Raw genomic sequence first — 21969 nt, forward strand, 5'->3', positions numbered from 1 at the left:
ATGCAGGTTTGGAGAACTTACCCTTCTGACATGCTTCACAAAGAGCATCTGATTTGTATTTCAGATTTGGGAGTCCTCTGACCAGATTTAGTTTGTTAATCTGAGAAATCTTTCTCAAACTAGCATGTCCTAATCTTCTGTGCCAGACCCATTGCTCTTCAGAAACAGACATAAGGCAAGTCACCTTCTGCTTCTCAAGATCAGAAAGATCAATCTTATAAATGTTGTTCTTTCCCTTGCCTGTAAATAGGATTGAGCCATCCTTCTGACTTACAGCCTTGCAAGACTTTTGATTGAAGATTATGTCATAACCATTGTCACTTAATTGACTTATGGACAATAAGTTATGCGCTAATCCTTCTACAAGAAGTACATTAGTTATGGAAGGAGAGTTACCAATACTTATGGTTCCAGAGCCAATTATCTTGCCATTCTGATCTCCTCCAAACTTGACTTCTCCACCAGATTTAAGCACCAGATCTTGGAACATAGACCTTCTTCCCGTCATGTGTCGCGAGCACCCAGAGTCCAGGTACCATGACATTTTGTGCTTTGTCTTCTTTGCTGCCAAGGATATCTGCAATAGAAATTATCTTCTCCTTAGGTACCCACAACTTCTTGGGTCCTTTCTTGTTAGTTTTCCTCAAGTTCTGATTGAACTTGGGTTTAGCATAATAAACAACAGGAGGAACAGCATGATATTCTTTAGGTTTGGCAGCATGATATTTTCTAGGTTGTGTCACATGCTTCTTAGTGTGTGTAGCATGAAAGCTTTTGGCATGTGAAGTGAGCCTAATATCATGTGAGGGGCCATATTTGAACTGATCATACAATGGCTTGTATGTGATTTTCATATCATCTACAGGTTCAAATTTGTGTGGGGTATTACCCTCATAGCCAACGCCAATCCTTTTGTTTCCAGAAACACCATATATCATAGAAGCAAGATGACTTCTGCCAATACTTCTAGATAAAACTTTCGGAAGCTCGAGTCATATTTTTTCAGAATATGATTGAGGCTAGGAATGGATTTTTCTGATTCAGAAGGAGATCCAATATCTTTGGATAATTTTAAAACTTTTTCCTTCAGTTCAGAGTTTTCCACTTCCAGCTTCTTAGTTTCAGAATCAAATTGCTTATTCAGCTTTTTGTATTTGATACTAAGATGAGCCTTGAGTTCCAGAAGTTCTGTTAAACTGGAAACTAACTATTCTCTAGATAGTTCAGAAAATACTTCTTCAGAATATGATTCTGATGTAGATTCTGATCCATCATCCACTGTGGCCATCAGTGCAAGGTTTTCCGGCTCGCCTTCAGAGTCTGATTCTGATTCTGATTTTGAATCATTCCATGTTGCCATAAGACCTTTCTTCTTATGAAACTTCTTCTTGGGATTCTCCTTCTGAAGTTTTGGACATTCATTCTTGAAGTGTCTAGGCTCATTACACTCATAACAAATGACCTTCTTCTTGTCAGATCTTCTACTTCCAGAAGATTCTCCTCTTTCAGGCTTCTTTGAGCTTCTGAAGTTTTTGAACTTCCTTTGCTTGCTCTTCCATAGTTGGTTTACCCTTCTGGAGATCATAGATAGTTCATCTTCTTCTTCTGATTCTGATTCTTCAGAATCTTCTTCTTCAGCCTGAAAAGCGTTAGTGCATTTTTTATAATTAGATTTTAATGCAATAGACTTACCTTTCTTCTGAGGTTCATTAGCATCCAGCTCAATTTCATGACTCCTCAGAGCACTGATCAATTCTTCAAGAGATACTTCATTCAGATTCTTGGCAATTTTGAAAGCAGTCACCATAGGACCCCATCTTCTTGGCAAGCTTCTGATGATCTTCTTGACATGATCAGCCCTGGTGTAGCCTTTGTCCGAAACTCTTAATCCAGCAGTTAGCGTTTGAAATCTTGAGAACATCTTCTCAATATTTTCATCATCCTCCATCTTGAAGGCTTCATATTTCTGGATCAAAGCAAGAGCTTTAGTCTCCTTGACTTGGGCATTTCCCTCATGAGTCATTTTCAATGATTCATATATGTCATAGGCAGTTTCCCTGTTAGATATCTTCTCATATTCAGCATGAGAGATAGCATTCAACAAAACAGTCCTACACTTGTGATGATTTTTGAATTGCTTCTTTTGATCATCATTAATCTCTTGTCTTATAAGCTTTACACCACTAGCTTTCACTGGATGTTTTTAACCATCCATCAGAAGATCCCATAAGTCACCATCTAGACCAAGAAAGTAAATTTCAAGTTTATCTTTCCAATATTCAAAGTTTTCACCATCAAATACTGGTGGTCTAGTATAACCATTGTTACCATTTCCATTATGTTGCTCAACAGAGCCAGATGTAGATGTATGTGTTAGATCTTCACCAGCCGTCTTGACTTAAGCGTTTTTCTCTTCCTGAATCTTTTCTAAACACTGTTAAGTGCTTGCACCTTAGAACCGGCGCTCTGATGCCAATTGAAGGATTGAAAAACACTTAGAAAGAGGGGGTTTGAATAAGTGTAGCTTTAAAACTAGTAAGATAAAAACAATTTGCACAATGATTTTTATCCTGGTTCGTTGTTAACTAAACTACTGCAGTCCACCCCCTTGGAGTGATTTACCTCACCTGAGGATTTAATCCACTAATCACACAAGATTACAATGGTTTTCCACTTAGATAACCTCTAAGTCTTCTAGAGTATTCTGATCACAACCTGATCACTATAGGAACGCACTGCTTAGATACCCTCTAAGACTTTCTAGAGAATCCGATCACAACTTGATCTTACCTAGTTCTTACAACTTAATTTAAACAAATTCTTATAAGAGTTACAATGCTTCTTAATAAGCTATTATCACAACTGTGATTTTTCTCTTAAGTTTAAGCTTAATCTCACTAAGATATTACAACAGCAATGTAGTGAGGTTGAAGATGAAGTTTGAGAGCTTTTGAATTTGACAGCGTTTCTGTAAGTTTGCGCAAAGTATTATTTTCAGCTTCTCTTTAGAACTTCTATTTATAGGCACTTGAGAAGATGACCGTTGGGAGCATTTAATGCTTTGCGTGATCCGTACAACATTGCATTTAATGTTTCACTCTTTTGTCAACTACCTCGATCCTTGCATTCGCTGTGTCTACTGACGTTGCCTTTAATAGCTTGTAACGTTCCTTTTGTCAGTCAGCGTAGCTTGCCATCTTATACTTGCTTCTGATCTGATGTTTGTGTAAACAATGTTTGAATATCATCAGAGTCAAACAACTTGGTGCAGAGCATTTTCTTGTCTTCTGACCTTGAAGTGCTTCTTAGCGTGATACCATGAGAATCTTCAGTGCTTCTGCTTCTGATCTCATGTTCTTCTGATGCTTCCATAGACCATGTTCTGATTCTGCTTGACCATCTTCTAATGTCTTGCTAGAGCATGTTCTGATGTTGCATGCTGAACCTTCTGAGTCAATGCTTCTTGCGCTGATTTTGTGCATACTCTTTATGTGATTCCTGAAATGGAAATTGCATAGGATTAGATTACCACATTATCTCATACAAAATTCATATACATTGTTATCATCAAAACTAAGAATATTGATCAGAACAAATCTTGTTCTAACAGGACAGTCTTGTGGCGAACGATAATTTCTCGATGACCCTTAACACCCTATTGAAAGACTTCTTACCCTCTCATGGTATGGATAGACCCTTTCGTCCGGAAGACTAAAAGAACATTTTTTCTAAACTTAGGGTAGGTGCTCTTAAATGCTTGCTCAATTCAAATTCAAATTCAAAACTCTTTTCCCACTCTTTTTCAAATCAAATTCAAAAAGACTACGCTTATTTACAAGCTAGAGTTCTTCTTCAAAGTTTTTACTATTCACACACGACACTTCAAATATTTTCGAAAACAAAAGTGAGCTAAGCAATTAAGAGCCCATGGATAACCATGGATACAAAGGGTGCTTTATACCTTCCCTTTGTATAACTTACCCCCCGAACTCAATCTCTTTCAAAAAAGGTTTTTTTTCTGTTCTTTTAGCCTTTCTTTAAATTGGATAAAATAAAAGTCGGTGGCGACTCTTGCTCACCGCAACATTTTATTTACGAAATAAAAAAGTCAGTTCACCGTATTACACTCTTCCAGAGTTGACTTACTCTTCTGGAGATCATAGAGAATTCATCTTCTTCTTCCTCTGATTCTGACTCTTAAGAATCTTCTTCTTCCGCCTGAAAAGCGTTAGTGCATCTTTTATTCAAATATTTTAAAGCAATAGACTTACCTTTCTTCTGAGGTTCATTAGCATCCAGCTCTATTTCATGAGTCCTCAAGGCGCTGATCAGCTCTTCAAGAGAGACTTCATTCAGATTCTTGCCAATCTTGAATGCAGTCACCATTGGGCCCCATCTTCTGTGCAAGCTTCTGATGATCTTCTTGACGTGATCAGCTTTTGTATATCCCTTGTCAAGCACTCTGAATCCAGCGGTTAGAGTTTGAAATCTGGAGAACATTGCTTCAATGTTTTCATCTTCCTCCATCTTGAAGGCTTCATACTTCTGGATTAAAGCAAGAGCTTTTGTCTCCTTGACTTGGGCATTACCTTCGTGAGTCATCTTCAAGGATTCAAAGATGTCATAGGCAGTTTCTCTGTTTGTTATTTTCTCATATTCAGCATGAGAAATAGCATTCAGCAAAATAGTCCTTGACTTGTGATGATTTTTGAATTGCTTCTTTTTCTCATCACTCATTTCTTGTCTTGACATCTTTACTCCACGAGCATTTACTGGATGTCTGTAACCATCCAAGACAAGATCCCATAAGTCACCATCTTGAAAAAGAAAGTAACTTTCGAGTCTGTCATTCCAATATTCAAAATTTTCACCATCAAAGACTGGTGGTCTATTATATCCATTGAAGCTACTATTTCCATTTCCATTGTTGTTCTGTTCAGGTGTAGGAGTAGATGTAGTTGTTTCAACCATATTGACTTTGTGTTTTTCTCCCTGAATCTTTTATCTAACACGGTTAAGTGCTTACACCTAGAACCGGCGCTCTGATGCCAATTGAAGGATAGAAAAACACTTAGAAAGGGGGGGGGGGGGGGTTTGAATAAGTGTGACTTTAAAAACTTGTAAAGTCACACGGTTAATTATAGTTTCTTGGATAAAGGTTTCGTTGGTATAAATGTTACTTGGAAAGGTGAGGAGTTCAACCTTGTTAATGTCTACGCGCCTTGTAAGAGGTTAGATAGATTATCCACTTGGAATTCCTTGATTAATCTTAGACTTGGTAGAACCCACGTGGAATGGTGTGTTGTTGGCGATTTCAATGAAGTTTTGAAGAAAGAGGAGAGGTTAGGAGATGGAGGTCATCGGTGTTGGAAAGGGATGGAGGACTTTCGTAATTTCGTGGAGGTTATGGATTTGATAGATGTTAATTGTGTTGGAGGGAGGTTCTCTTGGTTCAAAGACAATGGTAAAGCAATGAGTAGATTGGATAGATTCCTTATTTCTAAGAAAATGTTAGAGATGTGGGAAGTGGTTGACCAAAGAATAGAAAGAAGAGATATATCGGATCACGCTCCATTTAGTTTGAAGGTGGGAAAGATAGATTGGGGTCCAAAACCTTTTTGTTTCAATAATTCTTGGTTCAAGCATCAAGGTTTCAATTCGTTTGTTATTCAAGAATGGAAGAAGATGGAAGTTAAAGGGAGGGGAGATTTTGTGCTTTATGAGAAATTAAAAAAGCTTAAGGAGAGTCTCCGGGTGTGGAATAGGGAGGTTTTTGGATGGATCGACTTGAAGGTGGAAGAGGCTTCGGAGAAGATCAATATTTTAGATAAAGCTATAGAGGTGAACTTTGGTGATGGCATCGGCAAGGAGGTTTTAGATAGAAGTTTGGCTACAAAATATTTTTGGAATTATTTGAATATTAAAGAGAGTATGCTTAGGTTAAAGTCTCGTAATTTGTGGTTAAAGGAGGGAGATAAGAATTCTAAATTCTTTCACAATTCTTTAAAGGAGAGACATAGACGTAAAGCGATAACTTCTTTAGAAGGCTCCAATGGGAGAATAGAAGGTGTTGTGAATATTAAAGAGGAGGTTAGTAGTCATTTTAGAGAGTTCTATATGGAGGAGGACATGGAGAGACCGATTCCGGAAGGCATTGGTTTCAATTCTTTGGATGAGAATGAGGTTTGTTGGTTGGAGAGGAGGTTTTCGAAGGTAGAGGTTAAAGAGGCGGTTTGGTCGTGTGATGGGAATAAAAGCCCCGGTCCAGACGGGTTTTCGTTAGAATTCTTTAAGAAGTTTTGGGAGGTGATAAAGGAGGATGTCCTTTCTTTCGTGCAAGACTTCTATGAGAGGTCTAAACTTATAAAAGCTTGCACCTCCTCTTTCATCACTTTAGTGCCTAAAGTTAATAATCCGCAATCCTTGTATGAATATCGGCCTATTTGTTTGGTGGGGAGTTTGTACAAGATCTTGGCTAAGTTGTTGGCTAATAGGCTTAAGAAGGTGATCGGGAAACTTGTTTCAAATAATCAATCGGCTTTCATTGAAGGAAGAAATATTATGGATGGAATTCTTGTTGTGAATGAGGTTTTGGACTTAGCTAAAAGAGAAAAAAGGAGTTGTGTTGTGTTGAAAGTCGATTTTGAGAAGGCTTACGATAGAGTAAGTTGGAACTTTGTTAGATATATTTTAAAGAGGATGGGTTTTGGAGATCGGTGGTTGAGATGGATGGAGTGTTGTATCTTCACTAATTCTTTGTCCATTCTTGTTAATGGAAGTAATACCAAAGACTTTAGAATTGAGAAAGGTCTTAGACAAGGTGACCCCTTGTCCCCTTTCGTGTTTGTGTTGGTTATGGAGGCTCTTACGGCTCTTATGAAAAGATCCAAGGAGTTAGGGGAATTTCGGGGTTTTTGTTACAAAGAGAATAAGGAGGTGGATTTGCTACAATTCGCGGATGACACTATTATTTTGGCCGAAGGAGATACCTCGAATTTATGGAGTATGAAAGCCATTCTTAGAGGGTTCGAAATGATGACGGGGCTAAGAGTTAACTTTCATAAGAGTAATATTTTTGGTATTAATGTGGGAGAGGGGTATATGGAGGCGGCTTCGTCCTTCTTGACGTGCAAGGTGGGTTCTCTTCCGTTTAAATTTCTTGGTGTGAGAGTCGGTGATAGTCCAAGGAAATTATCAATGTGGAAGGATCTTCTAGCTAAGTTTAGAAAAAGGTTAAATGTGTGGAGAGTAAGGTACCTTAGTATGGCGGGTAGAGTGGAGTTGATTAATTCGGTTCTTAGTGCTATCCCGATTTACTCTTTATCTTTCTACAAGGCGCCTAAGAAGGTTTTGCAAGAAATCAAATCCATCCAAAGCAAGTTTCTATGGGGCGGAGGTGAGCTTGTCAAATCCATCCATTGGGTTAATTGGGATACGGTAAGCAAACCGAGAAAGGAAGGAGGTTTGGGAGTGAAAGATGTGGAGATTATGAATGTTGCTCTTCTTAGTAAGTGGAAGTGGCGGATTCTAACGGAAACGGATACGGTGTGGAAAGATTTGCTAGAAGCTCGGTATGGCAACACGAGGCTTAAAGTGTTGATTGAGGATGTTTCTATCTTGTCTAAAAAGGAGTCTCATTGGTGGAGGGATTTAATAGTCTCGGATAATTTTGAGAGGCTTTTATTTGATCATTTCACGAGTGCTATAAAATGTAATATTGGTAATGGAGCATCTACGCCGTTGTGGTACGCGTCTTGGACGGGTCGAAAATCTCTTATGGAATCTTTTCCTTTTTTATTTTCTCTAGCCGGGAATTTTTCGGATTCCATTCATTTTGCAGGGGACTTTATTGATGGAGGTTGGTGCTGGAAATTCTCGAGTTGGTTCGATGAAGGGAGCCCGGCGGCTGCTGTTGCTGCTGATATGGAGCATCAGGATAGGTGCAGCAGTAGCGTTCCAACGGCTACTGCTTCTGTTACACCGGCTACTGATACTGTTTCCAGGCCGGCTGCTGCATGCGAAGCTTCGGTTCTGGATTCTGCCTTCACTTGGCAGCTGACAGCGGGGATTAAAGACTTACAGGGTGTTCTTAATTTGGTTCCGATTAAAGAGAATTGTGTTGATAGCTTCTCTTGGGCTTTGTCTTCAAATGGGTGCTTTTCCGTTAACTCTTGCTATGAGTTTTTGAAGGCGTCTCTTTCCGGTCCTCCGATGGAAAGAAATAAGGTTTTGGCTTTAAACTATTTATGGAAGTTCAAAGTTCCTCCTAGAATTCTTTGTTTTTGTTGGAGATTTTTATTAAATAGAATCCCAACTAGAGATCAATTGGTGAGAAGGGGTGTCTTGGAGGGAGGAAGTGATGCAGTTTGTGCCTTATGTTCTAAAGAGGAGGAAACTTTATCTCATCTCTTCTTCTTGTGTAATATCACGATCCGAATTTGGAGAAGGGTGTTTATGTGGCTTGATATATCCGAAGATTTGACTATTGATGAGTTTGGTGATTTCTTTCATTTCTTCGGGAAGATTCTTTGTTTAAACAAGCGAATGATTGTGGGTACCGTTTGGCTTGCTACGGTTTGGGTGATTTGGTTAAAGCGCAATGCGGTGATCTTTAAGAAGGAAGACTTTAGTTTTACCGAATGTATGTCGGATATTGTATCACTATCTTGGAGGTGGTTGTGTGCCTCTCATAGGAGAGTCAATCTTTGTAGTTTTTATTATTGGAACATTCTACCTCTTCTTTGTTTTGAAAGGTAGTTTTTTATTTGTTGTATCGGGGCGGAACATCCCTTTTGCTCCCTTTAATTCCATCACTTATTTAAAAAAAAAAATTGATACCTAAAATAAACGGTGTGAAATCACGGGTATTTATTATCTAGTTTATTATTAAAGTGGGTATCTTAATATTTATTATCTAGTTTATTATTAAAGTGGGCATCTTAATTTGAAAGAGTGAACTAACGTAGTAACACTGGTATAATAAAATAATAAGCATTTTTGTATAAAAAAATAATAAGCATTTGAGTGGATCAAATTAATTTGAAAGTTCAGAGAACATAGGTTGAAGTTTGAGAAAATTATTAAAGTACAACCATTATACATTATACATGCAAGTACTTGGAATTATTTTTTAACTTTATTCCTACAATTAGCAACATTGACATATCCCTGATACACACTTTGGAAGTTTAGGACGAAAGCATTTAGTCATTTCTCTACGACAATATCTAGTAGTTTCACATATGATAACTCCTGTGATGTTAAATTACAAAAAATTTAATAATAAAAAACGAAATATTAAGCCTAAATTTTAAAAATAAATTGTAAAATTGAACTTACCATCGGTTACAACGAAGAATATGAAAAGAAAAATAATTATGACACTAACAAACTTAAGAATCTCGGCCATATGTTCTTTAATTTGTATTTTAAAATATACATTTTATTATTATTTTATAGTGTGAAAAATAACAATTTTTAAATTAGAATTTATGATTAATGTCTCTTAATAGTTGTTAGAATTCATTTTAGAATTTCAATATTATTTTCACATACACACGAAATTGTTTACTTCATTTCAAAAATAATGCATTGATGAGATGTAAACATATATTTATTTACTAATTAAATGTTTCATTGTAGATCTAATAACTCCTCGAAGAGTCATATTCTGATTTGCAATAATCAAACTTCCACTACACGTGCACCAAAGGTTGCACTTGATGTTTTCCTTGTCCATGTAAAAATATTTTTTTAATTATAAATGAATATTTTAAAACAACCATATATATAGGGTTTAATAAATATGTGCTGTCCGTGTAAAAATTTTTACACAGTCAGTGTATCACAACCATTCACATGTATTATTTTATAAATAATTAAAATAAAAGTCAAAATTCAATGACAGTGTAAAACTGCTTTACATTATCAGTGTATTTTCATTATATATATATATATATATATATATATATATATATATATATATATATATATATATATATATATATATATATATATAAAAAAGGAGGGATATATTGACTCCAAGAGTAAGTGTTGAACACTTATATTGCCATGGCGAGAGGTAATAACAGCCTCGGTGAGATGCTTGAAGATCATGAGAGGGATGTTGATCTTTCGTTTTTGCAAGGCGTAAAGCATAAAATGGATGTCCCACATCATTATGCTTTCCTGATTTTCCTTTCGTGGGAGAAAATTACCCACAAGAAGTTGGTGCCAGATTCTGCCCACAAAGGCAGAAAAAGCATGGTTGGGACTAGCAAAAATACTCCTTAAAACATCAGAAATGGTTTGGCTAAAAGGATCGTCACAGAGAGAACCAACGTTCTCACACCTCATGACTCTGGAAATAAGTTTCGCAGAGATGATAATGCGAGAACCAGAAACTTCAGAGAAGATGGTAATCTTTCCCTCTTGGTCCATCTGAACAGACGCATGCATCCAGAAGTCCGCAAGCATGTTGGGGTACACTGGACCTTCCAGAATGGTAAGATAGTGTCCCAAGCGTTGGGTGGTGAACATTTCTTCTAGATCAACGCCATGCCTGTGAAATTCTATAGGTAAAGGTTTGAACTCTTTGTGAATGGCAGAAATAATGTTGTTAAAAGTTAGAGACATTGTTGTTGCAAAAGAGAAATGAAGAAGATGAAAGGTTGTTTGAAAGAGTTATTGGAAAGATGGGAAACAATGACGAAGAATAGAAGGGTTTATATAGAAGTAACTTGCATCGGAGATTGGTTACGCTTGGAAAGGTTAGTGGGCCCCGTGTTAGTTCCATGTTAAGATGTGTAGTCCGCCGTTTACTAGTCTTGGAAGTTGAAGCGCAATCATGCTAAAACTGACATGCGCACATCTTAATAAGACGTTTTGGAAAAGGAAAGTCATAATTAACTGACTACTATGACCTCTAGAGTAATGGAACGTCAAATCAAAACGAAGTGGCTGCGAAGGATAATTACATTGCGTGTATATGCTATCAAGGTAATTATGATGGCTAAAAAGGTGAAAATATAATAAATAGAAGATTTTCCAAGGAAATGGTATTCGTAATATTGCATAATAAAAATAGCCAAGAAAGAGTCATATCCATTAACATGTTTGATTACAAAAGAAGGGTGAACAATTAAAAGGTACTCTAAAGACTAGTACAATTGATTAATGACCAAAATCATCAGGAAGATTGTTCTTCATGTTGGAGTATTGAGAGGCTAGTATGGACAAGCGTCGGTCGATCGTGGCTTGTTGCTTCCTCAACTCTTTGATTTTTGACCCCAATTTCTGAGCCATTTCGATATGGCGAATGCCCGCCTGGATTACTTCGTCTATTTCTTTTCGATTTAGCTGTTGAATCTCATCTCGACGATCCTTAGAAACTTTCACTTTCCCTTGAAGACACTCAATCTCTTCCTCCCAAGACTTGATATTTGCCCCACAGGTCTCATATTCTTGTTGAGACTTCGAACGTTCGAGCTCTAGAGTGTCAACTTTGATAGTTGATTCACCAGCAGCCTTCCATGAAGAGGTTTGTGTAGCTACTTTCGTGCTTAACTTTAGATTATCCTCTTGTTTTCGAAGATTATCTGATTGGAGTTGGTCGAGTAAGAGACCTAGTGAAACAATCACTTGTGAGACCTCGTCAGAGACATTGAGCAAGTATACTTTCTTTAGAAGATTCTTCAGTCCAAAACAGCTGGTAGCATCTTTTCTCAGTGCTTCGATAAGGTCAGTACCAAAAAAATTTTCCTTTATTTTGTGAGGGAGGTTTTGGTTGTCAGGTTCCGCGCTGTTGTCCACAGGGGTGGTCGAAGAGGCTCCGTCTGTGATAGACGAAATTCTCTTTGCATTCATCATAGCCTTGAGGAAGCTTGCAGGGTTAGTGGTTTTGAGTTGCTCTAACTCAGCTGAGGAGATTATAGGAGGAGCATTGGTCGAAGTAGTTGCGTGAACAACGATCTTCCCAAAGGGTTGATTCTCTTTGTTTTCTAGTTGAGGTTGACTGGAGGATTCATCCTTGATTTTGTTCTCAGGGTTAGTTTCCTCACTCCCCATAGATTGTTCAACTTCTTCACTGGTATTAGATAGCTGAGGATTATCTTCCATCTCAACATCTTGATCAATGACTGAAGATGAGTCATTTGAGCGAATACCTTCAGTATGTTCAATGGAAGGGACATTGGTGGATGGTTCACCATCTTCGAGAACTGGAGAGAGAGCGGGGGAATTTCGTTGAGGAATACCTGCCATGAAAATTACAGCATATCAAAACAAAAGCTATGAAGGAAAATTGCTGGTAAATATAAGGAATGTGAGAATATACCTTGAAAATTATCAATATCAACAGGAAAATATGATGTTTTGAGATCAGAGGTAGCGGTACCCACATCGTCCTACAAATTTAGGGAAACATAAACTCAGGATTAAAGGTTAAGATGAAGTATGCAGTAAAGTGATAAAAGACAAGATTTGTTACCTTTGCTGGGATATTATATAGGCTCGAGTTATGACTTTCGCCAACTGGAACGGTTCCAGCTATCTTTCGAGGTTGCTCGTCGGAAGATATTTTGTCACTCGAATATGTAGGCTTCGAAGTACCAGATCCTTTTCCCCTAGCCGAAGAGACGGTGGCTCTTTTTCTTTTCTTCACCGCTTGTTTGGTATGAGGGGGAGATCCATCCTCATCATCTGAAGCAATCGTGGCACTGGTAGTCAAAGCTTTCCGTTTGGGAGTTATTGGAGGCTTAGAACTCTAGAAATAGTTATGTCAAAGGCTTAAATACCATTGGAATAAAGCATAAATTAGAGAGTGAAAAAGTACTTACCGCAGGTTTTTTTCCAGTATCTGTGGAGTCATCCCCACTTGCTTTCTTGCCTTTCGAAGCTGCAGCGGCCTTGCGAGCAGCAACATCTTTGATAACTCTTTTTCGGCTTAGTGTTACAAGCGAAAAAAAATAAGTTAGTATAGAGATAAAGAAAAAATTCTAATCAAAAGATTATCCAGTTCCCAACATTCAGGTATTGGAGTCAAAACACTAACGTGCTCGAGACTTATGTGAAAATGTCCTTTGAAATTATCCAAGATATGCTTAGTCGGAACCACTCGTTCGGCACGTTTTTTGAATTGTTCGCGAAGAATTTTTAAGACATTCCCACACACAAACCAGTATGGGAAAGGAGGGCTTAAAGCCACACCAAAGTCAGCACTGGGTAGTGGAGGGAATTTGGGGGGATATAGTTTGAAAGCCACTTCATAACGTTGTTCAAGTCGAACGTACATGGGCAATTTCAGCTTATCCAGTTTATTAGAAAACTTTTCACGTAAAGTATGTGCAGCTTCACGAAGGGTCTGACTAAGATCATTGGGTCTATAGATAGTTTAAAAGAATATTTGGAAAGCATGGATTTCTTTAATATGCGTCGAAGTACCTTTTTGGAAGCGCTCATGCACGACAACAAAAGCCTCAGTTAGTTCTTTCGAAATACCCGCGACATCGAATATCTGGTTGTCATAATATTCTGCCCACCATTGATGAAAGTATATAGTGGAATAAAATGCAGGTTCAAAAGAGATAGGAAAAAGAGTCGTGATGCCAACATATTTGGCAATTTCAGACTCATAGTTTTCTTCAGATGAATGCATAGTATGCAGGTCGAACGTACGTGGGCAAATTTAGCTTATCCAGTTTATTAGAAAACTTTTCACGTAAAGTATGTGCAGCTTCACGAACGGTCTGACTAAGATCATTGGGTCTATAGATAGTTTCAAAGAATCTTTGGAAAGCTTGGATTTCTTTAATATGCATCGAAGTACCTTTTTGGAAGCGCTCCTGCACGGCAACAAAAGCCTCAGTTAGTTCTTTCGAAAGACCAGCGACATCGAAGATTGGTTGTCATAATATTCTGCCCACCATTGATGAAAGTCTATAGTGGAATAAAATGCAGGTTCGAAAGAGATAGGAGAAAGAGTTGTGATGCCAACATATTTGGCAATTTAAGACTCATAGTTTTCTTCATATGAATGCATAGTATGCAGACACATATGGCTCTTTCTGTCATCCATACATTTAGGTTTGAGCTGAACCAGCCCAAATTGCCTTGACACAAGATTAGGTTGATAGCTGAGAAGGCAGCAATGGCTCTTTGTCATCCGTAGTCGATGATACAACATCTTAGGAGTTAGAAAGGCTTCCCAAACAGCCATTGATTCAGCTTGTTGATCTGGAGAAGGTGCAGGAAACTTTCGCGTGAACCATTCAGGGCCTACTTCTCTTTTTACAAATGGAGCCATCGAAGGACTGAAATGGTAAGTTTATCAAACATCATGATATATGCTAGAAATGCTTCAGGGAGTTTTCCTCCTTCTTCTAGAGGAGTTAGATGAGCGAGTCTTGTCCCTTCGACTGTTCGGTTTTGAATGGCTGTGCCGTTTTCGTCAACAATGCCTTTATTTGGAAGAAAAGCTTCATAGGTGGCGTTAAGCCACAACTGCAGTAACCAAAAAGGTCCAGGAAAAAGTAAAGAAGATCCATTCTTATAGTCTTTGATGAAGTCCACTGACTTGCCAAGACTTTCATAAAGATACCCTAGAATTAGTTGGCTCAAGTTCAACTTTTTTCCAGCATTAAGTTGATTGGCCATACAGAGATACCTTTTGGCTACTTGAAGGGATCTGGAGCAGAAGACGCACCTCAAAAGCCAAAGTACCAGAAATGCAATGTGCTCTTCGTTTGATACTTCATCATTCGTTTTGTCATGATGTTTTGTAGTGAACACAATATAGGTGGCTTTAATCTCACCAAATTGTATGGTATCAGTATCCATATAATTAGGGTCAAAGACTTCCCCTGTTGGTCGAAGCCATGTGATAGCGACTATGTCAAAAAGAGTTGGGGTAATCATCCCATATGGGAGATGGAAAGTGTTATGGGAAGCATCCCAGAAATACACGGATGCTACTAACATGGTTTGGTTATATTCTAAACCTGTTTTGGATAATTGGATCAAATCATAAATCCCTAATTCTTTCCAAAACGGAGCCTTTTTGGCTTCAACTTTAGCTAACCAAGCATAATAAAGCTTAGGATCTTTTGCTAGAGGAATTGCCCTAAAAACCCTAAGAATGTTAGTCATGTATTTTAAACTAATCTTCTCTGGGACTGCAAAAGCTTCAGTTGAAGCGCCTTCCATGGTAGCATTTTCAGCAAGAAGTGGTTTACCCTCTTTATCTATCTTGTTTTTACTAACTAAAGGCCTGGTCTTATAGTAAACAGGAAATAATTTATTCGGAAGATGATTATAACGATCAGGTAAAGGACCCATGAAAGCATGAGTTTTTCTAGAAAGCAAGAATCAGATAATTACCTGAGAGACGTAAATGGCACGAGTCTCTTCCAGATTCGGCTATGGAATGTATTGTTGATTTCCCACTTGTGAAGGACGTTGGAGTTGATGGACAGGTTGAAGAGCGTCTATTGTTTTTGTTGTTGGGTTTTAAATAGTGGAAGACGCCATGGTTGAATCGCTTCAAAAATAGAGTTGAAATAAAAAAGGGTTTTGTTTCTGCGTTTGGAGATGTTAAAGAACGATGGTGAATGAAGAAGAAAAAAATCCTAAATGATGAAGCCCTTATATTTAAAGGTTTAGTAAAAACTTTTCAAATCTCTATTTTATTATTTTAGTGAAGTTAATAAGACACGCATCAGCAGCTGATTTACTCATCTGACGGTCGAACAATTATTAGCCTTACTCCTAGTATCTAGGAGTAATAATCATGAATAATGTTAAGACGTGAGAATGCACGTCCTGAAGGGACGTTTTTGAAAATGACAAGACGTTTTTGAAAGAAAGGTCATAAGTGATTGTGACGTTATTTAGAATCTTGGAACTCAAAAGATTACGAGGAGGTCGAAATCTTATAATGTCAAGAAATGCCTATTTCTATTAGTTTTCTGAAACAGGCATTTATTGGGGGCAATTTGTTAGCTGGAGATTTCGAATGATATGTATATTCTTTGAAGATTTAAGTTTCGAAGAAAGAATGGCTTTGAATGGCTATTTTTGAGAATGTTATATATGATAAAGATTCCTAAAATCGAAGCTGAATCGAGATAGGCAGTCTTCGAAGCCTCGAGTGGTCTTCTAAATACAAAGATTGTTGAAACTTAAGGTATTTTGATACATTCTCACGAAAGACACGTTGTCACGGATCATATAAGGTTCGAGAGGGAAGGTTTGAAATTCAAAAAGTTCTGTTTGAATCAAGGAGGATAGATGGATCCCTAGGAATTCGAAGCACATGTATATGGGTAACGTGGCGTTTCATTAGTGTAGGACCATTAGGGTCAAATTAGTATAAATAAGGGTCTTAGTAATAGGATCCGGGGTGTTCATTTTGTACAAATTACTCACAAATCACTCAAGTATCAAGCGTTAGAGAAAGAGTTTTCGTTGAGAAATGTACGTGTAACACCAACACCTTGTATATGTTTATCTTTCTATTATAAGATCGAAGTATCTTTAACTTCCTTTACTTTCTCGTCAAGTCTTTTCATATATTCAAAATTTAAATTTCTTTTACATTCTCGTCGAAGTTTATTTATGTTTATTGTCTAACCAATTTATGTTTCGTTGCATCTTTACTTAGTTTCATTTCGTAGCTGTTCGTAGATTTATACCATCACATTCTAAAGGAACTAAAAACCAAAAGAGTATGAAACAAGTCATCATAAAAGACAACTTTTCGACACATGTCCTAGGATCAATCTTGTCGATCCTGCAAGTAACCAAAGTATGTTCATAGTTTGGAGGACTAGCGGTTGTTTACCGGAAATCACCGTAAACACATGCAATTTCTGAAAATTTCTTTCCCTTCTCCAAAATCGTCGCGAATAAAACTCAAACTGGAATTTCTTTCCCTTCTCCAAAAACTTGGACTATCATATGCACTTTCTGGAATTTCATTCCCTTTTCCAATAAATATGGTCTATCCTATGCAATTTCTGGAATTTCTTTCCATTCTCCAAAAACGTGGTATACTGTTAGACAATAGGAATGGTCTAGAGTGGGGTGAATAGACCACCTTTTTCCGACTTAAGAAAATTTTAGCTTTTGAAACGTGACTTCCCTGAATCACCTAATCGTCTCGGAGCGATCGCGTTATCGGGAACCGGATATGTGCACTAAACCGAACGGATGAAAAACGACGAATAATGAATTACGTTTGAACGAATTTATTAATTACGTCAATTACACACTTAATAGTATATTACTCACAATGAACGTTTATACCAAAATTTGAACAAAAATTGGTTGATGAAATTTATCGAACACTTGGTGATCGATATTTACCAAACCTTAATTTTTGTTCAACAATGGAAATTTAACAAAACGAATAGAAACAAGATAGAAGTAATAACGATAAAGAACACGAGATTTGTTAAGGCAGTTCCTCTATCGTCCTCGCAGGAGTACGTCTACCCCTAATTTCAAATGAAATTAGGAAAGTTTTATTTGATTACAAAATGTTTAACAAGGATAGAATTTACCAATCACCAACTACACACATGCAGCAAAATTGAATACAATTCAATCCTCCCCTTGATTCAAGTTGAATCAAATCAATGTCAATGACCTTCACCGATCAAGACCCCGATAGTTCCTTTTTCAATCCTCCGGTTGTAGCAAATTTATTGAGCGGATCTTCAATCCCTCAATCCCTTATGCACGGCTGAACTGATTACCAAAGCGAATCGATTGTCATAAACTTTCGTACCAAATATTTGATGAAGAAGGAAAAACCCTAAGGTTTTATACAAGAAACACCCTCAAGAATCTTCACTCGAACAAGAAAAATGTCTACCGTCGAATCTCAAACAAGACAAATGTCTACCGTCGAACCTTATCAACACACATTCCTTACTCCAATCGAAAAAGAAGATTATGCGTGATTTTTGATCAATAAGCGAAAGGTTGAAGATGAGAAGAAGCTTGAGAATATCTTTCACGTTTCTTCTTAAAATGCTTGATAATGATCAATTGGACATTTATACCACACCCTTTGCATAGGCCAACTAGAACACAGCAAAAACCAGTATAAGAAGCGGTAGGTCGACCTGCTCCCCTGCATAGGTCGACCTATTGAGAATTTTGTACCTGAAAATGAGCTAAGTGTGACACTTGCGTCGACCTGAAGGGTCGGTGTGCACATACCCAAGATTTCCTCAAAATGCCATGCGTCGACCTGAGCCATCAATGCGTCGACGCATTTTGTTCGTACACTACATCCTTGAGTCACCAAGATTGGATGCGTCGACCTGAAGGGTCGGCATGCGCATACCCGAGATTCCTCCAAAATCCCATGCGTCGACCTGAGGAGGCAATGCATCGACGCATTCAGCCTTTACATGAAATACTTCACAAAATGCTTGCAGTAGGTCGACCTATGGTATTTGTGAGTCGACCTATTGGTGTCTTGTAGCCAAAAGTGGTTGTCTTTGTTGCATCCATTTGATTTATATGATTCCACTCTAGTTGTAGCTAATTCACAATGTTTTGACATCATGATAACTACACCATTGCCCTCACATACTCCCCCTTTTTGATGATGGCAAAACTTGTGAATTTTTGTAGAGTTATTGCTTAAATCAGAGTGCTTTCCCCCCTTTCTACTTGCCCCCCTGTCTTGGTGCATGTATTTGCTGTAGTGTGCTAATTCACTGCATTTTTCCCCCTTTGACAACATCAAAAAGAGACAAGCAATATTATACATACATGGTGGGATAATATCATTCAAGTTTGATCATTACTAAGCCCTTTTGCAATCATAATCACAAAGCAATCATTAACATAAAACAATGCTTAATGGCAAAATTAAAAGGCAACATAACATAAATAACCAAACACACAATGAGCACATAGCTCAAATAATATTCTTACACAAAACACATAGTACGGAAGAAATTTGTTCAGCATAACATTAAAATAAAAACACAAAAACACTTAAATTGTTCATGAAAGGATGTAAATGGTTCATGCATGAAAAGAGGACACTAGGCATCATCATCTTCATTTCTCTCTTGATCCGAAGGTGGAGGTTGAGCTGTATGAACTTAGGGAATGGGTAGTGTTGCATAAAGGCGTTTGTGAAGGAAGAGAGTTGGTTGCTTTGAGCATCGATCATACCATAGAGCGTGTTGTACCGTTGCTCTTGAATTGTGGAATAGGCCGTAAATTGGGCACCTTGCTCAGTGACACGGGTGGTCAAAGTACTAAGGCGCTCATTTATCAAATTCTGATTCTCAATTTGTTAGAGACGCATAGCCTCAATCAACTTAGCAACATTAGATCCAGCATTTTCAGCACCCACATCTTCATCTTCGTCTTCACCTTCATTGTCTTCCCCTTCATTAATATTCATATCATCCTCATCTTCTCGGTTTAGGTCAGGATTGTTTCCCCGTAGAATAGATCTATAGGTACATGTGGCTTGATTGTAGAAGAATCCCATCATGTTCAAAGTTTTCTTTGTGAATTCTTGGTCGATTGAGATGGACTTCTTGAGAAGCCGTTGAGACGGAATATTTACCTTATTAAGCACCCAATGGATGAATGATGCATATCCAATAACAGTGCCTCTTCCTGATTCCTTCAAATCAAACATCCGCTTTACTATAAAATGAGGCCAATTTACCAGAATTCTATTCTTGATCAACCAAACTAGATACACTTCTTGTTGGTCAACACAAGAGTATTCACCTTGCTTAGGTCGGATAATTCGTGCCACAATCCACTGCAGGATTCTATCAATTATGTTCAGTAGACCTGTAGTAGCCGTCCGAGGGAACAAATTGCTTTGAACGATATGGTAAGAATGAGGGTGCCTCAAGATGTTGTTCAGTGCAACATTGTAGTCAAACTGAGTCAACACGTTGGTGTCAGTTACCGTGACCGCATTCTCACTTGGCGGAAACAAACCGACATACCTCCAAGTGCTGTCGGTAATGGCGTAAGTGGTTGTACCCATCTGAAAATTGAAGGAACTACCTTGGAAGTGTCCTTCCATCCCATTATAGAAAACCCAAACTAAATCCTCATTGTAATCATGACTTAGTTCAAGAAAAGCACCTAATTTTTGAACTTCAAGCAAATCGATTACCCGTTGTAGATTAAGTCTACGCAAGGTTCCCGTGAATAGCATGAATTTCTTGATGACTTTTCTTTTGCTGAAGTGGGCTGAGTATGATTCAACAAGAGCGTCGGGAATAAGAGATAGAGCATCTTCTATTTCAGGTTGTGGATGAGAAGAGGAGTCCCCTCTGCTTGCTCTCTTTCTTGAGGATTTGTAGGAAGCCATTGATGAATGATTGAGAGGAGTTTGATGAGTATTAGATGAAGATGTTAGCATTCTCTGGTGTGGAGGTCGACGGCACTAGAAGGAAGAAGAGAGAATGATTTACCTTGAGCCCCCTTTTTAAATGTAACCTAATTTTGAAATTCTGCAAACGATGCGTCGACCTATGCAGGTAATGCGTCGACGCATTAGCCTCAGATTTTTAAAAAATTTCTTTGGGTAGGTCGACTCACAGAAAGAGTAGGTCGACCTATGTTTTGCAAATTTCAAAATTTGGTTTGATGCAATGAATGTATGTATGTCACAACCAAATTATGCATAAAACATACACACTTATGAACAATTCACAACTTTACCATATTGATATATTATCATGAAGTGGATCTAAGGTTGAAACGATATTACCTTTACGCATGGGAGATGGAGAAACATGCCCTCACATATCTTTGAATAAACACTTCAATACATTTGTGAGAACATAGATAATAATAATAAATAAATCACATGCAACTACTCATAGTTGCAACCTATCCAATATATCAAGGATCCCAAGTTCCCTACGGATGTGAAAGAAGGGCTCGGTAGCTAGTGGTTTTGTAAAGATATCGGCAAGTTGATTTTTGCTATCAACATGCTCAAACACTACATCACCCTTCTCAGCATGATCTCTAAGGAAATGGTGTCAAATTTCTATGTGTTTAGTGCGAGAGTGCAAGACCGGATTTTTGGTTAAATTTATAGCACTTGTGTTATCACAAAAGATAGGAGTATGATCAAGCTTGACACTGAAGTCAAGTAATTGTTGTTTGAGCCATAGTATTTGAGCACAACAATTACCGGCCGCCACATATTCCGCCTCGGCGGTTGACAAAGCAACGGACACTTGTTTCTTGCTATGCCAACTAACCAAGGAATTTGAAAAGAAATGACATGTGCCGCTAGTGCTTTTCCTATCCAATTTGCAACCGGCAAAATCGGAATCAGAATATCCAATCAAAGAGCAATCACTACCTTTGGAGAACCATAAGCCATGCTTAGTTGTACCAACAAGATACTTAAGTATGCGCTTAACGGCTTTTAAGTGAGACTCCTTAGGACATAATTGATATCTTGCACACATACAAACACTAAACATAATATCGGGACGAGAAGCGGTAAGGTAAAGTAGGGAACTGATCATACCTCTATACCTTTTTACATCAACCGACTTGCCATGATCATCCCGATCAAGATTTACCGCGGTAGGCATAGGAGTGTCAATGGCCTTGGACTTTGCCATGTCAAAACGTTTGATGAGCTCTTGAAAATACTTAGTTTGACCCACAAACGTGCCTTCTTTTAGTTGCTTTATTTGGAGTCCAAGGAAGTAATTTAGCTTACCCATCATGCTCATCTCAAATTCTCCCTACATAAGCTTAGAAAACCCCTTTACAAGAGTCATGTTAGTAGACCCAAAAATAATATCATCAACATACACTTGAATTAATATGGAATGCTTTTCATGTCTCTTAATGAATAGGGTGGTATCAACTTTCCATCTTGAGAAACCTTGATTAATCAAAAAATTACTAAACCGCTCGTACCAAGCTCTAGGAGCTTGTTTTAGA

At 37.9% G+C, this 21969-nt stretch overlaps 1 long non-coding RNA gene across 1 annotated transcript; it reads right to left on the reverse strand.

The window, feature by feature from the left end:
* Positions 1–8977: 8977 nt before the first annotated feature.
* On the reverse strand, positions 8978–9577 carry LOC131598952 (uncharacterized). The gene is made up of 2 exons (XR_009282453.1): positions 9340–9577; positions 8978–9252 (listed from the first exon to the last, which is right to left on the reverse strand). It is a non-coding gene; the product is annotated as an uncharacterized LOC131598952 (long non-coding RNA).
* Between the last annotated feature and the right edge of the window lie 12392 nt (positions 9578–21969).

The sequence above is a fragment of the Vicia villosa genome, linkage group LG4 (assembly GCF_029867415.1).
Source record: "Vicia villosa cultivar HV-30 ecotype Madison, WI linkage group LG4, Vvil1.0, whole genome shotgun sequence".
Lineage (NCBI taxonomy): Eukaryota > Viridiplantae > Streptophyta > Magnoliopsida > Fabales > Fabaceae > Vicia > Vicia villosa.